We start from the raw sequence: 24204 nt of genomic DNA on the forward strand, positions 1-24204 counted from the left end.
GTCATGCATTAAGTAAGTTTTTACCATGAACGTGTGCACCCTTGTGCAAAGGATATCAGTGATGTGGGTGAAAAAGGAGACCCTTGGGAGATGCGTGCCATGGTGATTCAGGAGCACTCCTGCAGTCACGTAGGAAAGACTCCTGCAGAATCCCCACCTGAGCTACTGCTGTTACAATGAGAGCATGATAAGAAGGGGTCGGAGCGGTGGATTTTTTCTGAATCTTCAATCTCTCAGAAATTACTAAACAGAAGGGATTACCAACTTCCATCTGGTCTACATAGTAGTAAAATGCTGTATGTGCTTTGGGAATGAGGGGTCAGATGGGAAATGAACTAGCTATTGGCAAATATCACAGAGAAATGCATGACCAAGCAGAAGATGCCTTTCATACTGATAGAGGTTTAAATACATTCTTAGAAAATTATATCCATTTTATATAACAAACATCTCTGGGACACCAACATATCACTCCCCCTCCTTTACTCCCAACTCTAAATGGTTACCAGATCTTATTAATTATACCACATCCTCAAATTAATCTTTTCATCTTTTTCAGGAAAACAAAATTGACATGGATTGTTAATCTTTTCTTTTTGGATAACTGTACCAGCTTCCTAGCCATTTTTTCTGGATCTCTATTCTCTTTGTCCATAATAGATCCTCTCCATAATAAGTCCACTCTTCTAACTTGGTATCTTTAAAAAAATATACATAACATGCTGTTTTCACTTTGAAAATCCAAGAACTTTGCATTAATTAGGCAATGAAATCTTTACACATCAGATTTTTCTTTAGCTACCTCTTTTTTTACTACCTTCCTATTCCCCCATCTCTGCCACAAGTTTGCTGAAGTTACTGCAATATTTTCATGCATATCTGTTTATGTATAGGAGGGGTACCCAAAAAACCCAGAATTATCTTCTGGAGGGCAGGTCTCTTGTAGTACAAGCTTCCCCTGCTAGGTGAGCGTTCTAGGAACCCATCTGTACCAGTGCAACAGCTGATGTTGTTGAGAGAGGCTGCATTCGGTTTCAATGAAGTGTTTTTTTGAAGACTTTTCACACGTTTGCCCATGTCATGGCGGGTGATTTACGAGCGCACCTGCCTACACTACACTGAGTGTTCAGCAGTTTTTGACCAAAACTGGCATGACCCCCATGCCCCACCCTCCCTATTCACCCCATCTCATCCTGAGGGACATTTTTGTTTGTTTCCATGGATGAAAAAACCCTCAAAGGAAAATGCTTTGCTGATGTGGAAGAGGTGACACAAAAGAAGCAGGAGCACTAAAAGCCATCAAAATTGACAAATTCAAAAACTGTTTTGAGAAGTTTTGAAAAAAAATTTTGAAAAATTATTTCAATAGGTAAATTACATCAAATGAAGAGTATGTTGAAGGTGACTAAAGTTTAAACATGTAAGAATAAATGCACATTTTTATAAGTAAATTCTAGATTATTGGGGTACCACTTATTATATTTTTTCTCTGTTCAGAATATTGTTTTCTTCCTTCTTTATTTGAAGAGACCTTACTTTACCTCCATTTTATTTATTTATTTTTTTAGAGGGAGGAGAAGAGAGGGAGAAACAGAAGGAGAGAAACATCGATGTGCTACAGAAACATCAATCAGCCAGCAAGCCAAGCATGTGCCCTGAGTGAGAATCGAATTGGTGACCTTTCAGTTTGCAGGACAAGGCCCAACCCGCTGGGCCACACCAGTCATGCTCTCTTAAAAGGCAGATGCATAGTCTTGTTCATAGATCCTTCCTTACCAGTGCAGTTAGTGAATTAATACCATCTACTCACTACATGTTGATTGTGATTTGTAGCTCTCTCAAGCACATAGTTTCATTTTATACTTTCAGTAAGTTTGTAAAGTATTACACAGTAGATATTGTTCCCATATAGTAGTAAGAAAATTGAATATTAAAGCCAAGAAATAACTAAGAATTTTAGTTTTAGTTTAAATATTTGCTCCATTTTATTTTATTTATAGCTTAATGTCTTTCTAGTGTATCATAGACTTTGTTATATAAACACCATATTTAATCCCACACACGTGTGTGCATGTGTGTGTAGAAAGAAAAATTTTCCCTTCGTATCGGCATGAGTGTCTTTGAACATTCACAAAGGATCAGTACATTATAAACCAAAAGATCCCTTAGTCTTGTATCCTTCATTTTGGCTTTAACCCCATCATGACGAATTATGGCCTGACAGACGATCTAACTGAGGTCCTATCAAACATGTCAGACAGGTGTTTTAGGGTCGTGATTTATGAAATAAGCTTGGAGGTCAAGTACTATGAATGGAACGTTCCAAAAATCTTAATATAGAAGCTTGAATATATAAGATCCTTCATAAATTTTAGGGGAGGTAATTATAAATTTATTTTGATAATGTCTGTCAGTCAATATGTTTTATTTTTATTTTATGCAAAAGACAAGGTAAGTGAAAACCTGTGAATAATAGAGCCAAATAAAGAAGGTACTAGGTAATGTGGTCCTTATACTTCTATATTGAACATAAACCAGATTTTAGTTTTCATCCTACGTGAGAGGGAAGGGAAAATAATAATATTAGCCAAATATACCAACTCATTTCTCAGAAACAGCAAGATTTAAGAGCAGAGATAGGGAAAATAAATGAGAGGAAGGAAATTCAGGCATTTTTTAGAACTTAATAAGAAAAAAGCAAATGACTAGATAATGGGTTTTATGGGTTAATACAATGCTTTCCTACATAGAGCAAAGCCCTTCAGGCAGCTTTCCGTGGGCACATTGCTCTAATGCTTCTGTAGCGGCTGCCACGGTTTTGTTCTTGTTCATTCACATTTAGTTGCTCAGTGTGCATAGCTCTAATTTATAAGCAAATGACCTTCTGACCAATTGTGTGTGTACAAATCTCTCTTCTTCTCTGAACATTTGAAGCAAAGTTTGGTAAATAGTGCAAGATTCAGGAGGGAAGACATAGATCAAAACTAAAATCTTGATTTCAACGCCTTGAACTCTTGCTATATATTTTGTCATTCTTGGGCCTTAGTCAAGTGGTTAATGAGACCCAAACTATTTGAAATGCATGTCTCTAAAATCTAAGTGGGATGCAGCCACATTTGAGTAAAGAACTATTAAAGTGATGAAATCAGTATATTGTATCCAAGGATAAAAGACATTGTAAATATTTAGTCTTTCACAGTCACAAACCACTTAAATGGATGAATATAGTCTATGCATTGGTTTATGGTTCTAATAGCCTCCAGGAAATGTCAAGGTCACATACTCTCCCAGAACACAAGCTTTTGCTTTTGAATTTTTAATTTAACTAAAAGATGTGTAAAAGCACACAGTCACTGAGCTCCCTATTGGCTCCACATCTGTGTAGGATTATATGCAAACAATATTTGAGCTAGCCTTGGCAGTCACATAGACTCACTAGCTTGAGTGTAATTAATTTTTTTTTTGAAGAGAGACAAGAATTAAAGGAAGACAATTTGGAGAAGCACTGTTTTCAGCAATAATCTTACACATGAGGTAAGGCTCAAAGTTGCCAAAACGGAATCTGGAAATAGGGATCCATCAGCCCATGTCTGAAGTAAATCATAATTGTTCTGAAAATGATTAACGCTGGGTGACAGCCAATGTTACTTTGATAAAACAGTACTTAGCCTGATTCTACAATTGAGTAGACAGGAAATGGCTCACCTTTGGTAATGACTTAACTCTTTCACAGAGGGCTATAGTAATTCCAAAATAGAAGCCAGAAAAAAATGTCTCGGATGCCAGGAAATTAAACAGAGTTTCCATGGGTAGCAGACAATTGCTCTTTTTCTATCACTGTCTCACATTCCTTTTACTTTTTTCATATCTGCAGATTTTAGTGGACAACATACCTACTGCTCAAGGAGCTTTTTAAAAATTATCTCTGCTGATTTGGCTGCATTAATGAAGTTAGTTAACAATGGCATGACTCACTTCTTGGTGACCTTTTCAGTTTGCCAAAGTTACACAAAGTATTTTTCTTAAATACATTGTACTATGGTAGGACAGAGGCAGAGCAAATTCCAACAATTTGTCAAATGCAGTCTTACAATTATAATACAATCTCGAGATATCCTGATTCCTGGAATGCAAAAAAAACCTACTAAGATTGGTCTCTCTCATCATATGATGTATTTAAAGCCTCTTTTAGACACACATATCCCCATTCTACATCACACTCTCTATTTGCAACATTGCCAAGCTCAGGCTCTTCCTTCCCATGGGCATAACTTAAATCCATCTAGAAAATGATTTGATCTGCAGAATGCAGATCATTTGAAACTGGACAGAAGAATAAAGCCTTGGAGACAGCACAGAATGTGGTTATAATAGTCCAAGTTAAAAATGACCAGAGCATCGACAAGGGATTTGGCTGCTAGACTAGTGGGTTATTAATGGACAAATGCTCTTTCCTCAACCAGGGGATGGCTTCTATTCCTTGTGGTTATGGGAAGAGGAAGTGGAAGGAGAAAACACTTTACTGGCAAACACATTACTGACCCTGCAGAGGCAGCAAGAAAAATGAGCAGAGAAGGTTTTAGAAAGAGAGTTTTGCCAAGCGGAGTAATTGTTGCAGAAAATGCAGGATTCCTTGGACGTGATGACGACTGGGTTGTGTCTCCCTCTATCAGAGTAGGATCCATCAACTAAATGCATTGGGGAATGAAACCATCCTGGAATGTTGAAATCACTGAATCGGGAGCAAAGGCATCCTGATTCCTGTCCATTATGAGACGTAGATATTCGAGGGAACCAACCTTTCACTTCATGCATGGCACCTATGGACAGGCACTTGTTATCCATATTCTGGGATGATACCAACCGAGTTCAGGTATTTATTCTGCAATACTAATATGTGTTGATTTTTGCTTCAATAAACATGGCTATCAAAATAATACAGAATGCAGTTTTTAGACTTTTATTACTCTCTGAGATAATGCTTAAAATAAAATGATCAGGGTATATTTTTAATGATAGGTTTTAGTAAATACTCATTGTTAGAAAGGGACAAATATTAAATGTGTTTTTAGATTTGATGTTTTGCTCATATCACATCTCAAAACTGTTTACTTAAAATCAAATATGCATGAAAACCATATTTAGAACAAGAGTCAACCTAATATAATACATAAAACAGAGAAATAAATAATGGAAGAATATAAATAAATAAAATTAAATGAGAAAGAAAGCTCTGTTACTGCAGGCTAATAATAATATCTAGACATGGCCCGTCCTTAGGAGCAGATATTCTTCCTCACTCTTTCCCTCTGATGGAGGAAGCCCAGAGAAAGCTTCAGCTGGGAGCAAGAGCACAATTACAGGAGTCAGGCAGAGGGACAGCCTGGTGGCATCTCTGCCACTCAGAACCAGAGGCATAAGTAGGTAATTCCTGAAGACGGATTTTGCAGAACTGTGTTTTTGAAATGCTGGAAACTCTTCCACTGACAATGTACTCTTCCACTTGAGATGTATTCTTGAATTTTAGAGCAGGAACTTATCAGGGCTTTGGGGGCCTCCAAAAAAACAATTTGTTTAAATGAAACTGCTCCTGGAAATGGTCACAACATTACTGGCAGACCTTTGGGCGATTTTCTCTGTATAATCTTGTTAGAAAACCTTGCTTGCTGGAGCGGGACAATACGATGATCCTCAAAGGAGTTATGGGAAAAAGAAAACAGGTGTCTCAACTGGGAAGACCTGGAAGTAGCAGGGTCACAGAAATAGGCCTGTCTGGCTCTCTGCGTTTTTCTGCCATTTGCTCGATGCTGCGGTACAAGAGGTCCAGTTCGGGCTGCCCTTCCCGATGAGGTTGTTGGCAGCCAGCTGTGTGTTTGCACGGAGAATGCCAGTCAGGGCAGGATTGTTCCTGTGTTGAAAAGGCAGACACGCACTTTGTGGCACTCCATCAGAAGAAAGGGGATTTCCTGACAGAGGTGGAATGCTCAATCAGAAGAGTTTCTGGAAGCTTGCCCTGTGCTGTGAAACCTGCTGAATGGTTTAAGTTTTTCCAAAATTGCTTGAAATTTAGCTTCTAGGAGACTGTGCAGATCATTCCAATTTTCCTTTCAATTTTGCATTTTGTTGGATGTTTCCCTCAAGTACTTCTGTGTAGTTCAGTTATTAGTCAGAGCTGGAAGGTTTATTATTTATTTTGACAGTCACCAGCCTATTTTGTCAAACAGTCCACATCACTGCTCCATCTGACAGGTGTTACTCTTAAAATCTCTCAGCTTCTTTCCTCCCTTTGAATGAGGCTTCTAGATCTGCTGTCTGTTTCTTTCCCAAAGGAAGCACAGTATGTTTTCTGGTTGATAAAAAGCTTTGTTTTGTTGCTACTCTTCAGTGGCAGATTAAGCAGCCTTTGGTCAAAGACATTTTCTTGGTTTAATCTAAATTTCTGTGACTGCTTAAGCTGGGATCTAATGGGAGATAAAAATAGAAGAATAAAAGAGAAGATAGTGAACACAATGTAAGTGGAAGCAAGGGAGTACTACAATTATCACCTCAGTGTACACATTGCAAGGTTAGAAAGGTCCAAACACGATTTAATTTTAATGGTGTGAGGTGTGGGTTAAAAAAAATAAAGCTGCATAATGTGTTCCATACTATCATAGAAGAAAATGCAAGTGACTATGGTGACACAGAGGAGACCACTAGCTTAGATTAGAGAAGTCAGATAGGTCTTTCTGGAGAAGATGGCATGTGACTTGATTTTTAAAGATACATGGTAACATAGACAAAAGAAGAGTGGGGGGAAGGACTGTCTATATCGATGCCAATAGAAGGAGTATAGTGAATTTGATTTTGGATATGTTGCTTATCACAAATCATGCAAATATTTGGCAATCCTTTTTTCCTTGGTGTTCATGGCCCATCACTGTTATCCATTCAGTTCTCTAACTTCATTTACTGCTCAATGTCACCTCCTCAGGAAGCCTTCTCTGATCCCTGAATGCAAATACTTCTCTATCAGCACATTGTAACTCTCTATTTTTAAATCTTGTTTGATGTTTCTTAATTGAATGTTTTACTACCTGTCAGAACGAAATAACAACTCTTTCTTTAATTACTTATTGTCAATCTCCTCTCTTTTAGCAGTACTGTGCAACATACTACCCTAACAACAAGTTTATGAACCATGATTCTGTGGTTCAGGAATTTGAGCAGGGCTCACACAGATGATTTATCTCCTTGTGTTGTGTCATCTGTGCTGGGTCAGCTGGTCTCACTCATGCAGGTGGTGGCTGGGTTGCAGGAACAACAGTGGCCTTACTCACATGTCAGGCATCTTAGTGCCAGGTTCTTGGCTGGGGCACCTCTGTCCACATGCATGCTCTCTCCAGAAGCACAGCCCAGACCATCCTACCAGGAGCCTCAGGAAAGCAAAAGAAGGAAAGTGGCAGCCACCTCATCTCATAAAGCCTCGGCTCTGAACTAGAACAACATCACCTCTACCAAATCTGGTGGTCCAATCAGTTCTAACACCAACACAGATGCAGGGGAGAAGCAACAGATTTCCATTTTTTAACTTGAGGAATTGTGAGGACATACAGGCTCAAAAGGAATTATTATGACCCTTCCCATTATTCAGCACATTTTCTAGAATTTGAAGTTGTTGGAATCTCCTAGCTGGGTGGAGCCAAGAATGTAGTTGCTTATTTTTTTCTCATTTTGTCTACATTGGAACACTATTAAGTACCATACCCATCATATAATCCTGATTTTTTAAACTGGAATCTTTTATGTCTATTTGTTTATCAGATATTTCTTCTTGTATGACCTATAACACTTCAGAAACAATATATAACAAATTAACTCATCTTTCTTCCCCCCAAATTTTTCTCTTAATTCCAAAAATCCCTGGAAAAGGACCCTATACTGCTACACTTTTAGAATCCGGAACATGATAAAGTATGTTGGTTAACTGACATTAGCATGAATTAAAAAGTTTAAACACCAAAGTAGGTTGCATAAAGGTAAACTTACTGGCTTTACTGAAAATGAAGGAAAGTATATTTAATAGTTATGTTGTTTTGTTATTTCGCACTCTACATTATGCTGCGTTCTGTATAAAGCAAACTCTACTTTAAAAAGAAAAGTATATAAGAAAGTATGAAAATTGGAGTAGAACACTACTGAATTTGAAAGCCATAGCAAAGTTTTCAAAACCTAATGCTAAATGTTCAATCAACCTTGGAAATCATATTCATTTAAGTTTTATATTAAAATCTTTATATCTGCTTTTTAAAAATCTGTAATATTGCAGTAATTACAACTTTAAGCAAAAACATTTTAGAGACCAAATGCTTTTTCTTCCCTCTCGCCAAAATATGGTTATTGAATTACTTGTAGCAACAATTAATCACTAACTGATTCATCAGCCTGCAGCTGGGATTAGAGAGCTGACTTCCTATTTAATTCCTATTTTATGTTCTACTGTGCTCAGCAGGGACTGAGTAATAGCAAACGGATAGCCTTTCCCTACCCTCAGTACCTTTTTTCTAATATCAGCAAAGAAGAAAATTTTGAATATTTTTCTCAGCTACATTTTTCCCCACACATATTTCTGAAAAGAAGTTTAGCATTGCATGCTGCTCCATTCTGCTGTGAGCATAAGGCATTGTAGAAAGATGTTAAAAATTTGGCCAACCATTCTTTGCTATTTTTCATTAAATGACTCATGTTAAAGAAATGGCTATATAACTGTCTCCAAATGGATAATGATTTTTCTATTTCTTGGATACCTGAATTTTGAACTTCATGTGAATGACATATAAAATGCTGCATAAATGCCCCAAAACAGAGAACAACTACTAGTAAATCCGTTAGTGAGATATTGTACATACTTTTAAACTTTGGAATATGCTTTTTCTTTCCACTTCTAATGAAGTCAAAATTAGTTTAGATATTTATCTGAGTCATGCATGAAAATATACCCATCTACTCAGCAATAGATTTTCTTCTAGTGTTCTGTTTACCAATAGGTTGTATTTCGTAGAATTCAGTGAGAGGATATTATAATTTACTTAGGCAATTCCTAGGAAGTGCTAGAAGTTTGGCCTGGGAGCAACATGCTCACCCTCTAGTCCAGAGGAAGAAGAAGTTCACTGAGACCAAGTGTTCTCAGTTAAACAATTTATAGACTTCAAACTGTCTGCAAATGTTAAAGCAAGATTGTGTCATTTTGCCATTTTCTCCACCTTTCATTAGTTTAGCCAACACTTTAAAATAAACCCCCTTCATGGAAATCTGAAGTTCTCTTCAGGACAGTACAGAATTCCCTTCACTATAATCACATTCATTCATTTACTTAATTATTTTAAAGTTCAGTATCCTCTGAAAATGTTAGCTACAAGTTTTTTTTCTCCAATTCTCCCTAATGTAACTGAAATCATAATTAGTGTGCATTAGTAATATTACACATACCCAGAACACAGAATGGTCTGAAACTTCCTTCTACCTGTGTGCCAAGTCAGCTTGCCATAGTTTCATGGGCGCTCACAGAAGACACAAGCCTCCTGGCCAGAAGGACTTTATTCATCACTAGCAGTCGCCAGCATTTAAGCTGGTGTTCTGCAGGGCAATGCTAAGTGGCCAAGTGGCTCCTTACACACAGTGGTTTGTATTACAGGAGTAGAATTCCAACCTTAGGAAAACTGAATCTGTTATAAGGCTCAGTAAACTACCTAATTTTTGCCCCAGAGGGAAACATTTGTGTCGAACTGAACAATAAACATACAAGACCAATGGAGAATTGTCTTCTAACAATACACACCCCTCAATTTAACACTGTCTTGTCTTCTGGGAAATATTATTATGAGTACACAGCTTTGTCAGCCATGTTGGTAAACCTGACTGATAGAGGTCAGGACTAAATCTGTTCCATTTGTCTCATGTTACATTTAGTAAGGACTCTGGGCAGCAGCATGAGGAGTTAGGCAGTAGTAACATCAACCAGCTAAGCAAATCTCAAAAACCACCTGGACTTACCTTAGAATTCTAGTTGTACATCTACATGATTGATCTGATAGTTCAATCACATGCTTGTTTCCATAGTTTGTGGTTTTAAAGAGACATGTCTTTAATCTGCCAGTCTATAGTTGACAAGGTAGCAGAATAAATAGTTTAGAGTGGGGTGTCCAACATTTTGGCATCTCTGTGCCACACTGGAAGAACAAGAGTTGTCTTGGGCCACACATTAAATATATTGTGACATATAATCACATAAAAATTTCATCATGTTTTAAGTAAATTTTTGATTTTGTGTTGGGCTGCATTCATAGCCATCCTTGGTTGCGTGTGGCCTGTGGGCCACAGGTTGGACACCCCTGATAGGCTATTGGAAACAGCTCAAGAGACAGTAAATATAAAATAAATGTCACCAAGGAAAGTACTGCTCTATCGAGTTGAACAGCCATGTCCATATTCGGTACTGCATAGTTGATGCTGTGGTTACACAGTTGGGTGGTCCAGTGGACCTCAGGTGTCAGTCCAGATGAGTCATCAGTGAATCATGCCTGGGCACTTAGGGCAACCTCTGTGAATCAAGGACCCTATTGTGCCAGCAGCTTTGCTTCACTTGGCAGAATAGAGGCCAAAGATTTCTCCAATGAGATAATTACATTTTTTTTTCTTTTCACATAAAGCAAAATTTGTACGTGGTCCAGACTAGCAGCATTAGCAAATACACCATTTTAGCTTGACAAATGAGGACTTCCAGGATTGTTGGACCCTTTCTTCTTAGCCATTGTTAGTCACTGAATCTAAGTCAACTGAACCCCAAATGGTAGTTTTAAGTTGAAAAGTCACAAAGCCTTCAGGGGTCAGGTATTCAGTTTCGATTGATGTCTCAAAGAAAGCTGATTGTTGTTTTTTAAGGGGTATACCTAGTAACTGTGTCATGGAAGCAACAAATCCAAAAGCCTAAAGGGAGTCTCTGGATGTAGGGTGCCTCCCTTACCGGAGACTCTAAAGAGCAAGATAATCAGTCTCTCTCTCTCTCTCTCTCTTTCTCTCTCTCTTTCTCTTTCTCTCTCTCTCTCACACACACACAAGCAAACACAGAACAAATCTGAAGAAATGTTTTGGGGATGTTTCACACCTGTAAACCCATCTTAAAAATTTTACAATAAATATCAGAATGTTCACTTCATGTGAACCTAAGAATTTCTTAGTATTTGTCAGGATAAAAAATAATCCTAGCTTTTCAGTAATTATTAAGTGGGAAATAGAATGAATTCTAATCATATTAATAAAAGAGATGGGAAGAAAAACTGTAGAGAACAAATGGGAGACTGATATGTGGCAATATTGAAAGTCACAAAATTAGGAGCATTATATGTAGCTAAGCAGATATCAGGCTGAGGAAATCAGCCAGAATGATAAAGTTTGGCAAACATTTGAAAAAGAAAACAATTTGAGTTAAATTTTTAAATGAAAAGAAATCCAGTCAGTGAAGGTGATGGGGGAGGAGTGAGGGTAAAGAAGTCTCGCTTCACTGAGCAAGATAATAAGTCTGCTCACAGAATTCTGGACCCTGGAATTTCAGAGACTAAAGATTTAAGGTGGCTATAAAAGAATGAATTGTAGTAGTTGACACAGGAAGGATGAATAAGGAGATCCATTGAAGCCTACTCAATGTTAGAAAAATCTGGCAATGTTTCAGAGATGATGGTAGTCAAAACTATATGTGGAAGAAAAAAATTATCAGAATTTTTCAGTACAGAAGTTATTTAACTCACATGGAAATAAGGTCCTTTGGACAGCCTGGTACTTGACAGAGCATAAAGATATTTTCTAGTGGGAGGTAACAGATAAAGCCCTCCCAGCTCCTGTGTGAAGATATATGCAGCACAAGTTTAGGAATGTCTATTATTATATTATTTTTATTGTGCCATAAATATTCGTAGCATCATACCACAGAGGAAAATTGTGCCAAAGAGAAATAGAATTCCAGCATCAATGAGCTTATGGAACAATGCAATATGCACAAGGAACAGAAGAGATGTAATATACTGACTTTTAATTTTTGTTTGAGACTGAGACCCATGGCTATCTAGAGCTATCGTTGCAGCCTCATTAGTAGAGGAGCAAAATAAATTACATCCGTACAGCAGGGAAATACCCTACAAGTACCAAACTCTAGTTTTGACACTTATTTATTGCATAAATATGATGAAAATGCAACTCCTACCACTTATAATTATGCTTTGCACTCAGGTGTTGTTTTTCCTTTTTAAAAATATACATTCAAGATGCAAGAGATATTGAACAAGGCCAGTTTAATTATTCCCTCAAGAACAAATGTGTTCATATGGTCAGGAGTTGTACATAGGGTATACACATAAGATGAGTACTTCCTTTCTGATATTTCTATCTAGGTCTGCCTTGAAACTGAGAACTAAAAGGGGCAAATGGAGAAGTTACTACATCAAGACTTAATCTTCCTAAAATGTCTTTTACATCTCATGCATAATTCCATAATGAAATACATTTCATGTGTGGTTATCTATCTGAGAAGCCACCTACTGCAATTGCCTCTAATCATGCTGCCTGTGCAGTCTATCATGCAATGAAATGTAATTTGTACCTGTATTACTGAAGGTAAACACATCTGAATGGTAGGTCTGTGGACAGATGTTTGTGTACATGGCCTTGTACGCAGCAAAGCAGATATGTTTTGAATTGCAACTTAGGAATCCAGTTCTATCAGTAGGTTTGTGTAGGTTTGGAGGTCAAGTTCTTCATCGAAATCTTTGCATAGAAGCACCTAAACACAATCTAGGACTCTGCAAAGAAATAAATCTAAAACTGATTAGAAAACTAAAGATGAAGCATGCACTTCAGTTAATCTGTTAGAAAGTATTATTTTAAAATGTTTTCTGTTATATTCTCCCATATTGGAAAGTTATCTTTATCAAGAATCCTTGGTCACAGAGTGCAAATCCAACCTGGAAAAGTGCCCTGCAAATACAAGCTGTAGCTTTCAGGTGGGAACTAGCATCACAGTGGGTGGTTCCGAATGGAGCATCACCGTTTTCTGAGTCTCATACTCAGTGCTAATTGTAACTCCAGTGGTAACTTCAATGTCTCAACCTTATAGCTGAGGATCTCAACCATAGCTTTTTATAAAAAAAAATTAACAAAATACATTAAAAAGGTTTCAAGTTAATTATAGAGTTCATGTTTAGGTATGTCATTGAGTACACAGTAGACATACATGGGAATTCAATATATATTGATGAGAAATAATGATTTTTTAATCTTACAAAAATTTACTCAATAAAATGTTTAAATTATCTATATACTTTCAGGCAAAAATCAAACAATTATGTTGTCTAATCCTGCTCGATTATTTTCCTGTGAAAATAAAATGAACCCTGACTAAATATGCACTGAAATAAATTAATCACACTTTGTCTGATGGTTAAAAGACAAAAGTATTAAAGATAACTACAACTATAATAATAGCTACACAGGTAAAAATATATAAATTGTAAAATAAAAAAATAGAATATGTATGTGGGGGCTGAAGAGTAAAAATGTAGAACTTTAGTATGTGTTAACTTGTTATCAGCTTAAAATAGTCACTTACAGTTATATTTTTTGTAAGCCTCATAATAACCCAAAGCAAAAACCTTTAGTAGATACACAAAAGATAAAGAAAAGGGAATCTAAGCATACCACTACAGAAAAAATTATCATATAACAAAGGAGAAGAGGCAAAGAAGGAAAAAGATACAAAAGAATTACAAAACAGCCACAGAAACACTAACAACATGGCAATAGTAAGTCCGTCTCCATCAATACTTACTTTAACTGTAAATGGACTAAATTCTCCAATTCTAAGACATATAGAGTGGTGAATGAATTAAAAAAAAACAATACCCACATATATGCTGAGGAGGTTAACTTCAACTTTAAGGACACCCACAGACTAAAAGTAAAGGGATATTTTATGCGAATGAAAACCCAAATAGTTCAGGGGTAACTACAGTTGTATCAGACAAAATAGACTTTAAGACAGACTGTAGTAAGAGCCAAAGAAGAAATAAAGATGGGGATATATTGAAGGATCTTGTAAAAAAAACTACAGGCATCGCGAAGGTCTGGCAGGCCCTTGAAGATTTCCTGAAGGCACTTAAGACAAAATTTACAATGGGAATCTTTACCAATGAAAGCAATGGCAACCCAGAAATAGACTGTTAAAAGGAAACTGAATGATAATACCTTACAAGCCTCATCTCTAGTGGCACTGGGCTTAAGAGTTCCCACGGTGTCACGGCACATGGCAGGACTGTTTGATGCAGCTGTAGAGCATCTTTACTATGAAAGATATGACAAATTTTTCTAAATATATAGCACAGACTATTGCATTAAAAGCTGAAAAGGGAATAAAGTTATAAATGTTTGACAAGAACGTCAATGAATAAATAGATTTTTTAACAAATAAACAGATTGAGCTGTAAGAACTGGTCGGAAGAACACTATGCTACAGCTGTGCTGATATTTTTGCCTACTCCAGTGCAAACAAAACTACCATTGAAATATACGGGGTTCCTTTCTGCAAAGAAGAGAATTTAAGGTTATGTTGACAGAAGAAGCATTTTGAAGAAATAAAAGGTTTACTGTAGCTGACCATCCTGAGGGGTTGAATTAGTTAGAAGACTTTTTGAGGACATTACTTTGTGCAAGTGAAAAAGTTTCAAGTTTACCTCTTCTCTATTATTACTTAAAAAAGGAAACAAAAAACTCAATTTAAATACGATGAAATCCATGAACTTAATACAGGAATTAAAGCATTGTTTGAATCTTTACTATGACTAAACTCTGCACTGGGTTAAAAGCAGCAAGAAAACTAAAACTAGGTATTGACCTTTCTTCCCATAGATGCTCCTCTGGGAGTAAATTGAGTCCCTGATTGCAGATAATTGAAGTTCCCCAAGCTAAAGCCTGTCCTAGCAAACTTAGTTTCAGCTGTAGTTTTAATTTAGAAAATAAAAAGCTTCTGCACAAGTAAAGAAAATAGCATTAAAATGAAAAGAGAATCAACTATATGGGAAAACATTTGCCAATGATACCTCGGGCAAGGGTTTGATGTCCAAAATAAATAAAGAACTCACACGACTCCACTCCAGGAAGACAAACAACCAAATTAAAAAATGGATAAAGGACCTGAACAGACACTTCTCCAAGGAGGACATACAGAGGCCCAGAGACCTATGAAAAGATGCTCGGCATCACTAGCCATCAGAGAGATGCAAATTAAAACCACAACGACATACCACTTCCCACTGGTGAAAATGGCCATCATAAACAAATCAACAAACAACAAGTGTTGGAGAGGTTGTGGAAAAAAGGAAACCCTAGTGCACTGTTGGTGGGAATGCAGACTGTTGAGGCCACTGTGGAAAACAGTATGGAATTTCCAAAAAAAATTAAAGATGGAACTGTCTGCTGGACTGGCAATTCCACTGCTGGGATTATATTCTAAGAACCCTGAAATTCCAATTCAAAGGAACCTATGCACCCCAATGCTCATAGCAGCACTATTTACAATAGCCAAGTGCTGGAAGCAACCTACGTGCCCATCAGTAAATGAGTGGATCAAAAAACTATGGTACATTTACACGAGGAATACTACACAGCAGAAAAAAAGAAGGAGCTCTTACCCTTTGTGACAGCATGGATGGAACTGGAGAGTATTATGCTAAGTGAAATAAGCCAGGTGGTGAAAGACAAATACTGTATGATCTCACCTATAAGTGGAGTCTAATCAATGAAACAATCAAGAGAAATATAACCAGAGACATTGAAATTAAGAACAAAGTGACAGTAACCATAGGGGAGGTGGGAGGGAATAATGGGAGGGGAAAAGGGGGAAGGGTTTTCAGGAACAACTATAAAAGGCACATGGACAAAACCAAAAGGAGGTAGGATGAAGGGTGGGAAATGGGGATGGTTGGGGTGGGGGGGGGAGGGGGGTAAATGGAGACAACTGTATTTGAAGGACAATCAAAAAAGAGAAAAAAAACAATAATTAGTAGGTTGACACTATTCCTTTCTTAAACAAAACAAACAAAATACAATAAAACAAAGATCCTGTTTTTTCTCTAAAAGATATGTTTTTCTTTATGTTTTGATAAAGAAGTGCTATCTGACTTCTCCTTAACTTTACTTGAACAGAGCAACAACTATGTCTCCAAAGTGTTCTGCTAAAAGGGTGGGAAAATCATTAAGCACAGTGTCTGTTCTTTTAGTAATACTTTTCAATTGTAGTAGACATTTTGTTTATACTTTGAAATTGGACCCAGAGAAGAAAAGTTTATTCAGTATAAAATCTTTAAAATTTCACACTGCCTTTTTTTTAATACAATACCTTCATTCTTTCTATTCTGTAAAAATTGGGTTTTGAGAATGCAAAAATATTTATTCTTTTATTTATTATTTTTATTTATTAATTATTGTATTATTTTCCATATGAATGACTGTAAATCTACCTTTGCACCACCCTGTATTCAGAGGAAAAGATTCAAAGTGGAAAAGATTAAAAAGCTGAAGCATAGACTGACCTGGGAAACCAGAGAACCAAGCCACACTCCTAGCGCGACCGCTGCTATTAGTGTGGGCCTTGGTCGTAAGATCGCATTGATCTTTAACAAACTTCACCCTCACCTTCGTGCAGTGTGAGGAAAGCTTGTAAGTGGCTACAAAATGAAGCCCTTGGCTGTTCTTCAGAATTCCTGCATGGCCATGAAATCTTAGTCTCTACAGACACAGAGCTGGTGCTTCGCAGGTGTTGGGAATAACCACGTAAGAGGCCAGACTGGGGCTAGCTCAGTCAGAGTCTGTACGCAACAAGGCGAAGGGGTGGCCTTAAATGCCAGGATCAGTTTAGAGCGCTCACACTTGTCATGAACAAAACCAGACAGTCTCTGAGGTAAACCATCAACGTCCTCCAGGAGCTCTTGGAATAGGAATGGTGCATCCATGACGCTTACAAACTTCTTTGGTCAATTAACGGAAATAGCCCTTCCAGAATTTCTTATATTCTTAAAGTTTGTATCTGTGTAAACATTCACGACTGGGAAAGCTCCTGTGCTTCTGACTCCCTCCTCGGACACAGCCAGCGCGCACGCACCCAGAGGGCACTTGACAGTGGACTCCACGTCTCACAAAGGCCTGTTTTCAGCATAATTCCAACCGCTCCAAGAGGCCAGAGCAGAAGCAATCAGGTTGTCTATGAACAAAGCCAGTTTTATTTCTTCCTTCCCAATCTGTATATTTTTTATTTCCTTTTCTTCTCATCTTGCATTTGCTAAGAACGTTCAGTATGACGTTTAAAAGGAGTGGAAAAGAGGATATCCTTGCCTTATATCTTTTAGTAGAGGGGAATCTTTGGTGTTAGCTCTTAAGTGTTTTATAGATTATTTTTTTTATCACGTTGAGATCATCCTGTTTCTAATTTCAGAATTTTTATCATGAATGACTACTGGATTTTGCCAAATGTCTTTCCATACCTATTAATATGATCATGTGATTTTTTTCTTTTTTAGCTTACTGAAGTGATAGACTACATTAATTGATTTTTGAATGTTGAACCAGCCTTGCATACCTGGGATAAATCTCATGTATAGTGCTTTTTATATGTTGTTGGATTCACTTTGCTAATATTTTGTTAAAGATTTTTTGCATCTATGTTTACAAGCGACATTGGTTTTAGGTTTTTTTGTTTTTAGTTTTTTTTTTCTTGTAATATGTTTGACCGGTTTTGGTATTAGGGATTCTGACCTTACAGAATGAGTTAGGTTGTATTCTCTCTGGGTCTATTCTCAGAAAAAAAAAAAAGAGAGAGAGAGAATTGGTACAAATTTTTCTTTAAATGTTTGGTAGAATTCACTGGTCTGGTGCTTTCTGTTTTGAAAGGATATTAATTGTTGATTCAATTTTGTTAATAGATTTAGGGCTATTCAAACTGTAGATTTCTTCTGTGAGTTTGTCAGATTGGATCTTCAAGAAATTTAATCTAGTTTATCAAATTTGTAGGCATAGAATATTTTATAGTATTCCTTTATTATCTTTTTAATGTACATAAGATCTCCAGTCATGTTTTCTCTTTCATTTCTGATATTAGTAATTCGTGTCCTTTCTCTCTTTTTATTTAGCTTCTAGAGGCAAATTAATTTTACTGATCTTTTTGCCAAGAAGCTGCTTTTGATTTCATTGCTTTTTTCTATTGATTTCCTCTTAAATGTTTTTGAGTGCTGCTCTAGATCTTATTACTTCTTTTTTTCTGCCTATTTGGATTTCATTTGTTATTCTGCTTCCTTGAGGTGAAAATGTAGAATATTGATTTAGAACTTCTTCTTTTCTAATATATTCATCCAATAATATACAGGGCATAGCAAAAGTAGGTTTACAGTAGTTTGTACAGAAAATAATACACTAATTAAAAATAATAATGCAAGAATAAACTGTGTTTTACACATTCACAACTGTAAACCTACTTTTGCCCCACACTGTGTATTCCCCTTTAAGTAGTCTTTCACAGCATCTCACAAATTTTGTAAATTGTGTTTTCATTTAGATAAACATATTTTAACATTTCTCTTGGGATTTTAATTTGATCCATCTATTATTGAGAAATTTATTGTTTAATCTCCACATATTTTGGGAATTTTCCATTATTTTTCTTTTATTGATTTATAGTTTAATTCCATGTGGTTTGAGAACAGACCATGTATGATTTCTTTTAAATGTGTTAAACTGCATTTAATTGCCCAGAATGTGATCTATCTTGGTGAATGTTCCATGTGAGCTTAACAAAAATTTGTATTCTACAGTTCTTGGTTGAAACAGTCAATTATATCCAGTAGTTGATGGTGTTGAAATCAGCTGTAGGCTTATTGCCTTGCAGTTTGCTGGATCTGTTCATTTCTGATAGTTTAAAATAGTTTTTTAATTCTTTTCTGGTGAAATTTACATATTTCACCAGATTATGACTAAATACTTTTCCCTCCTTCCTCTGTTCCTCCCTTCCTTCTTTCCCTTCTTTCTCTCTTTCTGTTTCTCTCCCTCTAATTATTTTTTGTCTAATACCAAAGGAACATTTTTAATAATCAGAATTAGCCTTCTGTGGAGGTAAATTGTTGATTTTAATGTATGGAAAATATTTTTCAGTAAAATATAATGAATTGAAAGTTCAATATTGCAAAATGTCATTTTATATCAAATTAACTTATTTAAACATATGTAAATCAAATCCTAGTACACTGTATATGTGATAAATATTTGTCAACTGACTCTCAACTTTCTTTATTGGTTCATCAGTTACTGTATTTTTTCTATTGACTTTCTCTTCTTTTTGATCATTGTACAAAAGCAATTTATATTATGGGTATTAATTACTTGTTAATTTTTTGTTCTCTATCTTCATGCCACTTATCTTTTTAATGTTTTATGATATTTGTTATTACATAGAAGTTTTAAGTGTTTTAGTACATAAAACTATTATTGTTCTATAGTTTTTTCTTCCTAGGAAAGATATTGTCCCTGACAAGATTATATAACTATTTTCTATTAATTTGTCCTATAATTTATTTATTTATTTTTATTGCTTACTGTTTTAACTTATCTGGATGGTGGGGTGTGTGTGTGTGTGTGTGTTTGTGTTTGAGGTGAGGAAGGTCTCTAACTTGATAGTGCTTTTGACGCTACTCAATATATAGTCCATCTTTCCCTAAATGGTTTTAAAGATCATGCTTGCTTTAAGAAAAATTTGTATATATAGATAAATCTATTTTATGCTTCCTATTCTGTTTACCTACTTATTTTTCTATTTATTTATATACACTACAATGTTTTGCTTGCTTGGCTTTATAGTATGATTTTATATTTTCCAGACTACTAATTTGCGATATTATGTTGCTCCATATCACTAGGATATATTTTGAAAGTGTGGGGTTATTTTAGGGTGTCGTAATGACTCAGGGTGTGCCAGTAGTAATTATTAAGTGAAAGCCAGAGATGTTAACGTATTTCAATAAGTAAGAGTGCCACCCAAGAATAAATTACTTTAACCAAAATGTCAACAATACCTCTATTTGAGAAACCCTGTTCAAGAAAAACAAAAATAAAAGCAAAACAAAAACCCCCCACAAAACAGAAAAAAATCTCAAATAAAAACCAGTTTATAATCAGTTGGTCAGGTACAATTTCAAAAACTGGATCTAACTTGGAATTCTTATAAACCTCTTTAACTGTTATAGTGGAGACTTGACAATTTAGGAAAATTAAGAATTAAGATTGAAGCTGATCATGCAGGAAAAAACATTCTTCATATATTTTTTTTTTCCTAAGGGGAATTTTAGATTTTTCCTCCACTTAGATTTGTACATCATTATCAGGTTAATCCATAGGAATCTTGCAGGTTTTGCTACTACTGTGAATTGAATTTGTCTTTTATTTTATATAATATTTTAATTACATATTTACATTTTATTTTCTAGTAGTTGTATTTTGTGTCTATGAATAGGAAAGCCATTAAGTTTTTGCTGATGTGCTCAATCACTCTTTTAGAACTGCTTTATTAGGCCTAATTTAAAAATTTTGTTTGTTCCGTTAATTCTCTTGGATTTTTTGAGATAAAAATCATATTTTTATTGGTTTACTTATTTTATATTTTATTTATTTATTTTTATTGTTGTTCTATTACAGTTGTTCTCCCCTGCCCTTATCCTGCCACAGTCAGTCCCCATCTAGTTGTCCTGGTCCATTGTTTTTTCCCCTTCTTTCCTCCCTGGTCTCCCTTCTCCTCCCCCCTGGGGTCCCTGGCAGTTTGTTCCTTGTTTCCATGTTCTTTTAAAGAGTAATTTTTTTTACCATTCTAATATTTCATGTATGTATTACTTTGTAGAATTACATGAACTAAGAACCCAAGCAATAGCGAGGGTGGCATTTTGTTTCTTAGTTCAATGAGAGTGCCATTAATATTCTGTCATAAAGTATATTGATGCCACTGTTCTTACTATATGTTTAACCAAATTTTCTCTCTCCTTCCAGCATGTTAACTATTTTTATAAAGAATCTTCAATCTGAAAACAAGTATATCAGCTCTAAGAAAAACACTCATTCAATTATTATGATAATGGAAGCAACCTAGATCTGTATCAATAGATAAATAAAGACTGTATAGTACATGCATACAATGGAATATTTATTCAGCAACAAAAGATAAAATCATGTGATCTCCAACAACATAGATGGCATAGCAGGTATTATATCAAGTGAAATAAGTCACACAAAGACAGATACTGCATGATTTCACTTATATGTGAATCTGAAAACACAGAGCAAGTTAATAAAACAAAATAGAAACAGACCCATAGATACAGAGGACAAGTTGATGGTTGCCAAAAGGGTGGAATGTGAGGGGTAGGGATTAATATATATACTTATAAGTATAATATATATATGTATAAATATATATACATATTTATAAGTATAAATATATATACATATATATATATATTCTGATGAATAGAGTCACCTAATTGACCACATTCCAATGCAGTTTTAAAATTAATTACAGAAAATATTGTCCAAATGCTCCCTTCTTTTTGAATTTATATATTTGTATTTATTTTCTTCAAGTTTGAAGTGGCTCTAATGTTTCTCTTTCCTGAATACTACTATTGGTTAATGAACACCTATAAAATATACACTATGTGCTGGATGCTACTCTCCTTGTTTGCGTATATTACTCATTTTTGCCTTATGGCATTCTCATGAAATATATATTATTGCTACCTTCATTGTAGAGAAAATGATCCAGTCACAGGAAGGATAAGTGACTTTCTCAAGGCCATATAACTGATAGTTGCCTATCATGGAAGATACTGGATGAAAACACTATATTAATATCCCTTCCCACATGATCTCAGAGAATGAATGCCTCTATTATATTTCTCTTTATCTCCGACAGAGATGAACACTTTTCTCTTTTTCTGTTTACTTTTTATTCTTTCTCATGCTTACCAGTGATTTGTAATTGGATCTATACCTTTTAGACTTATCACCTTTCATTCTCTGGTGTATGCAGCAGTAGTGGTATCCAGGAACGGATCTGTCTGATGGCACCAGACATACCAGTGGGGCATGCAGACAAGTGCATTTCTTCAACGTGATCTTGACTGTCGGTACTCTTACAAAGCTTCTGTTGTTTTCTACCATTTCCCCAGCAGGTCCTTCATCCTGCCAGCTAATTCTGTGAGCTACCCAACATTCTTTCAATGAATTTATTTTCTTCTTTTATTGGCTAGAGCTGCTTTTGCTCCTCACAACTGAGATCCCTAACTGAGCAGTTGTTACCAGGGAACGGGGTGCATTTGCTCACCACAAGGGATTGTGGGGATCATCAATTGTTTATTTGGCATAGCTGGGTCAGAAACTACTCAAAATCTTGCTTAAATGCCAAGACGGGAATTCAGCAGCAGTAAAAAAGCTAATCAAATCATTGCCTCTGGTCACCTGGCATCAAGTGCTCATCACAGACATCACGTTTGGGAATTGAGTTGCTCCAACCCCAGAACAGTAGGATGCACATAAGGAATTTATGGACTTAGAAAAGGGGCAGCAGCTTTGAACATCAATGGGCAGCTTAAAGAAAGAGAATGACAAGTTAAAATCCTTGAATTCTAGGCTCATAGCACTGACTGAAATCCAGGGAGTTTCTAGGATCAAGATAAAAGAATCTCTTATCTTTTGTTGCTGCAGGGACTGATCTGGGTGAAAAACAAAACATGGTCTTAGAGACAGCAAAATTAGACTATCTGTGGGATTCAGAGCTTTTCTGTCATTCTTCTGTGAAAATTAGAGATTGGTAGGAAAAGAGTATGTTGGCATGGCACCCAAAACATTAACTTCCACCACTGGAGCATCATCACTGAAGAACATGCTGACAATTTCCTTATGCCTCTCCAAAAGGACACCTGTAGCCACTTGTCAGGGTGAGGGTTTTCTGGGTATCGAGATATGTACAAACTGTTGGGAGATGCTTATATACAGATTTTAATAGTATATTAATCCATTGTGCTTATTGGGAGGACTTTCCTTTTCTATGACCTACAAGGCCACATGTAAAGCTCATGAAGCAAAATAATGTTGTATGAAGTCCAGTTTTCTCTGGTGCTCATATATCATGTAAAGCTTGACAATTGTTTCACATTGTCTCAGAAAAAGAAATGTCAGAATGTACGAGAAGTGGATGTTAATTTTCCTAGATAATAAGGGAATCTCACAGAAACTGAAACTGGGGATTAAAAACAAGGATTTGGGGGAGACGGGAGAAGCAGGGAAGAATTTCTTGAAATGGGCTTAAAACATAAAGAATATCCATGTTACATGTTGACTCAAAAGCATTTTCGCTCATAATGATTAGCTGGACAAGAGAACCTGATCTCTTGATATCAATGATCTCCCTTCAGTAGCTTCAGGATTTACATAATGAATGCCGTGAATGCTGTGGTGATAAAGATGGGTGCTATCTGCAGGTACAACAACACAGGATTCCATTCGCCGGTATATGAGAATGTCTTTCAAAAAGTAGTATTTCTGAACCTACATTATTGTACTGTACGTTTGCATGTCCATTACTTTTATTTTTTATTACTTTTGTTAGGGAGAGTTTTTGTAATGTGGATTAGATCCTCATTCTGGACTTAGATTTGTATTTGATTTTTCCATTCGTCATGCCTCACGTCAGCATTGCCCTGAATGTCTTAGCCAACTGAATACCTTATTCAGCACCATGATATCTATCATAACTTCTTCCAAGTGACTCATCTTCCCATGGGGAAGAAAAATACAAGAGAATGGGATAATGCCCTTAGGTTAGTTTAATTTTATCAGATATCTTATTGAAGAATGAATATGGCACCAGATCATAAGATGCTACCAATGATTTGAAACATTGATTGATATATGGTATTATTTCTTTAGTTCGTATGTATGTGTCCACAAACTAAGGAATAGAATTGGAATTAGCACCTCTCCCACCTAGACCTAATCAATCATGCCATTAAAAAGAAATTCCACCACTGAAATTTTGAGAACTACCAGTTTTGAAATTAGTAATAACCAAGAAAGAAATGTTCTAGGGTATTG

Source organism: Desmodus rotundus, chromosome 11, assembly GCF_022682495.2.
Source record: "Desmodus rotundus isolate HL8 chromosome 11, HLdesRot8A.1, whole genome shotgun sequence".
NCBI classification, from domain to species: domain Eukaryota; kingdom Metazoa; phylum Chordata; class Mammalia; order Chiroptera; family Phyllostomidae; genus Desmodus; species Desmodus rotundus.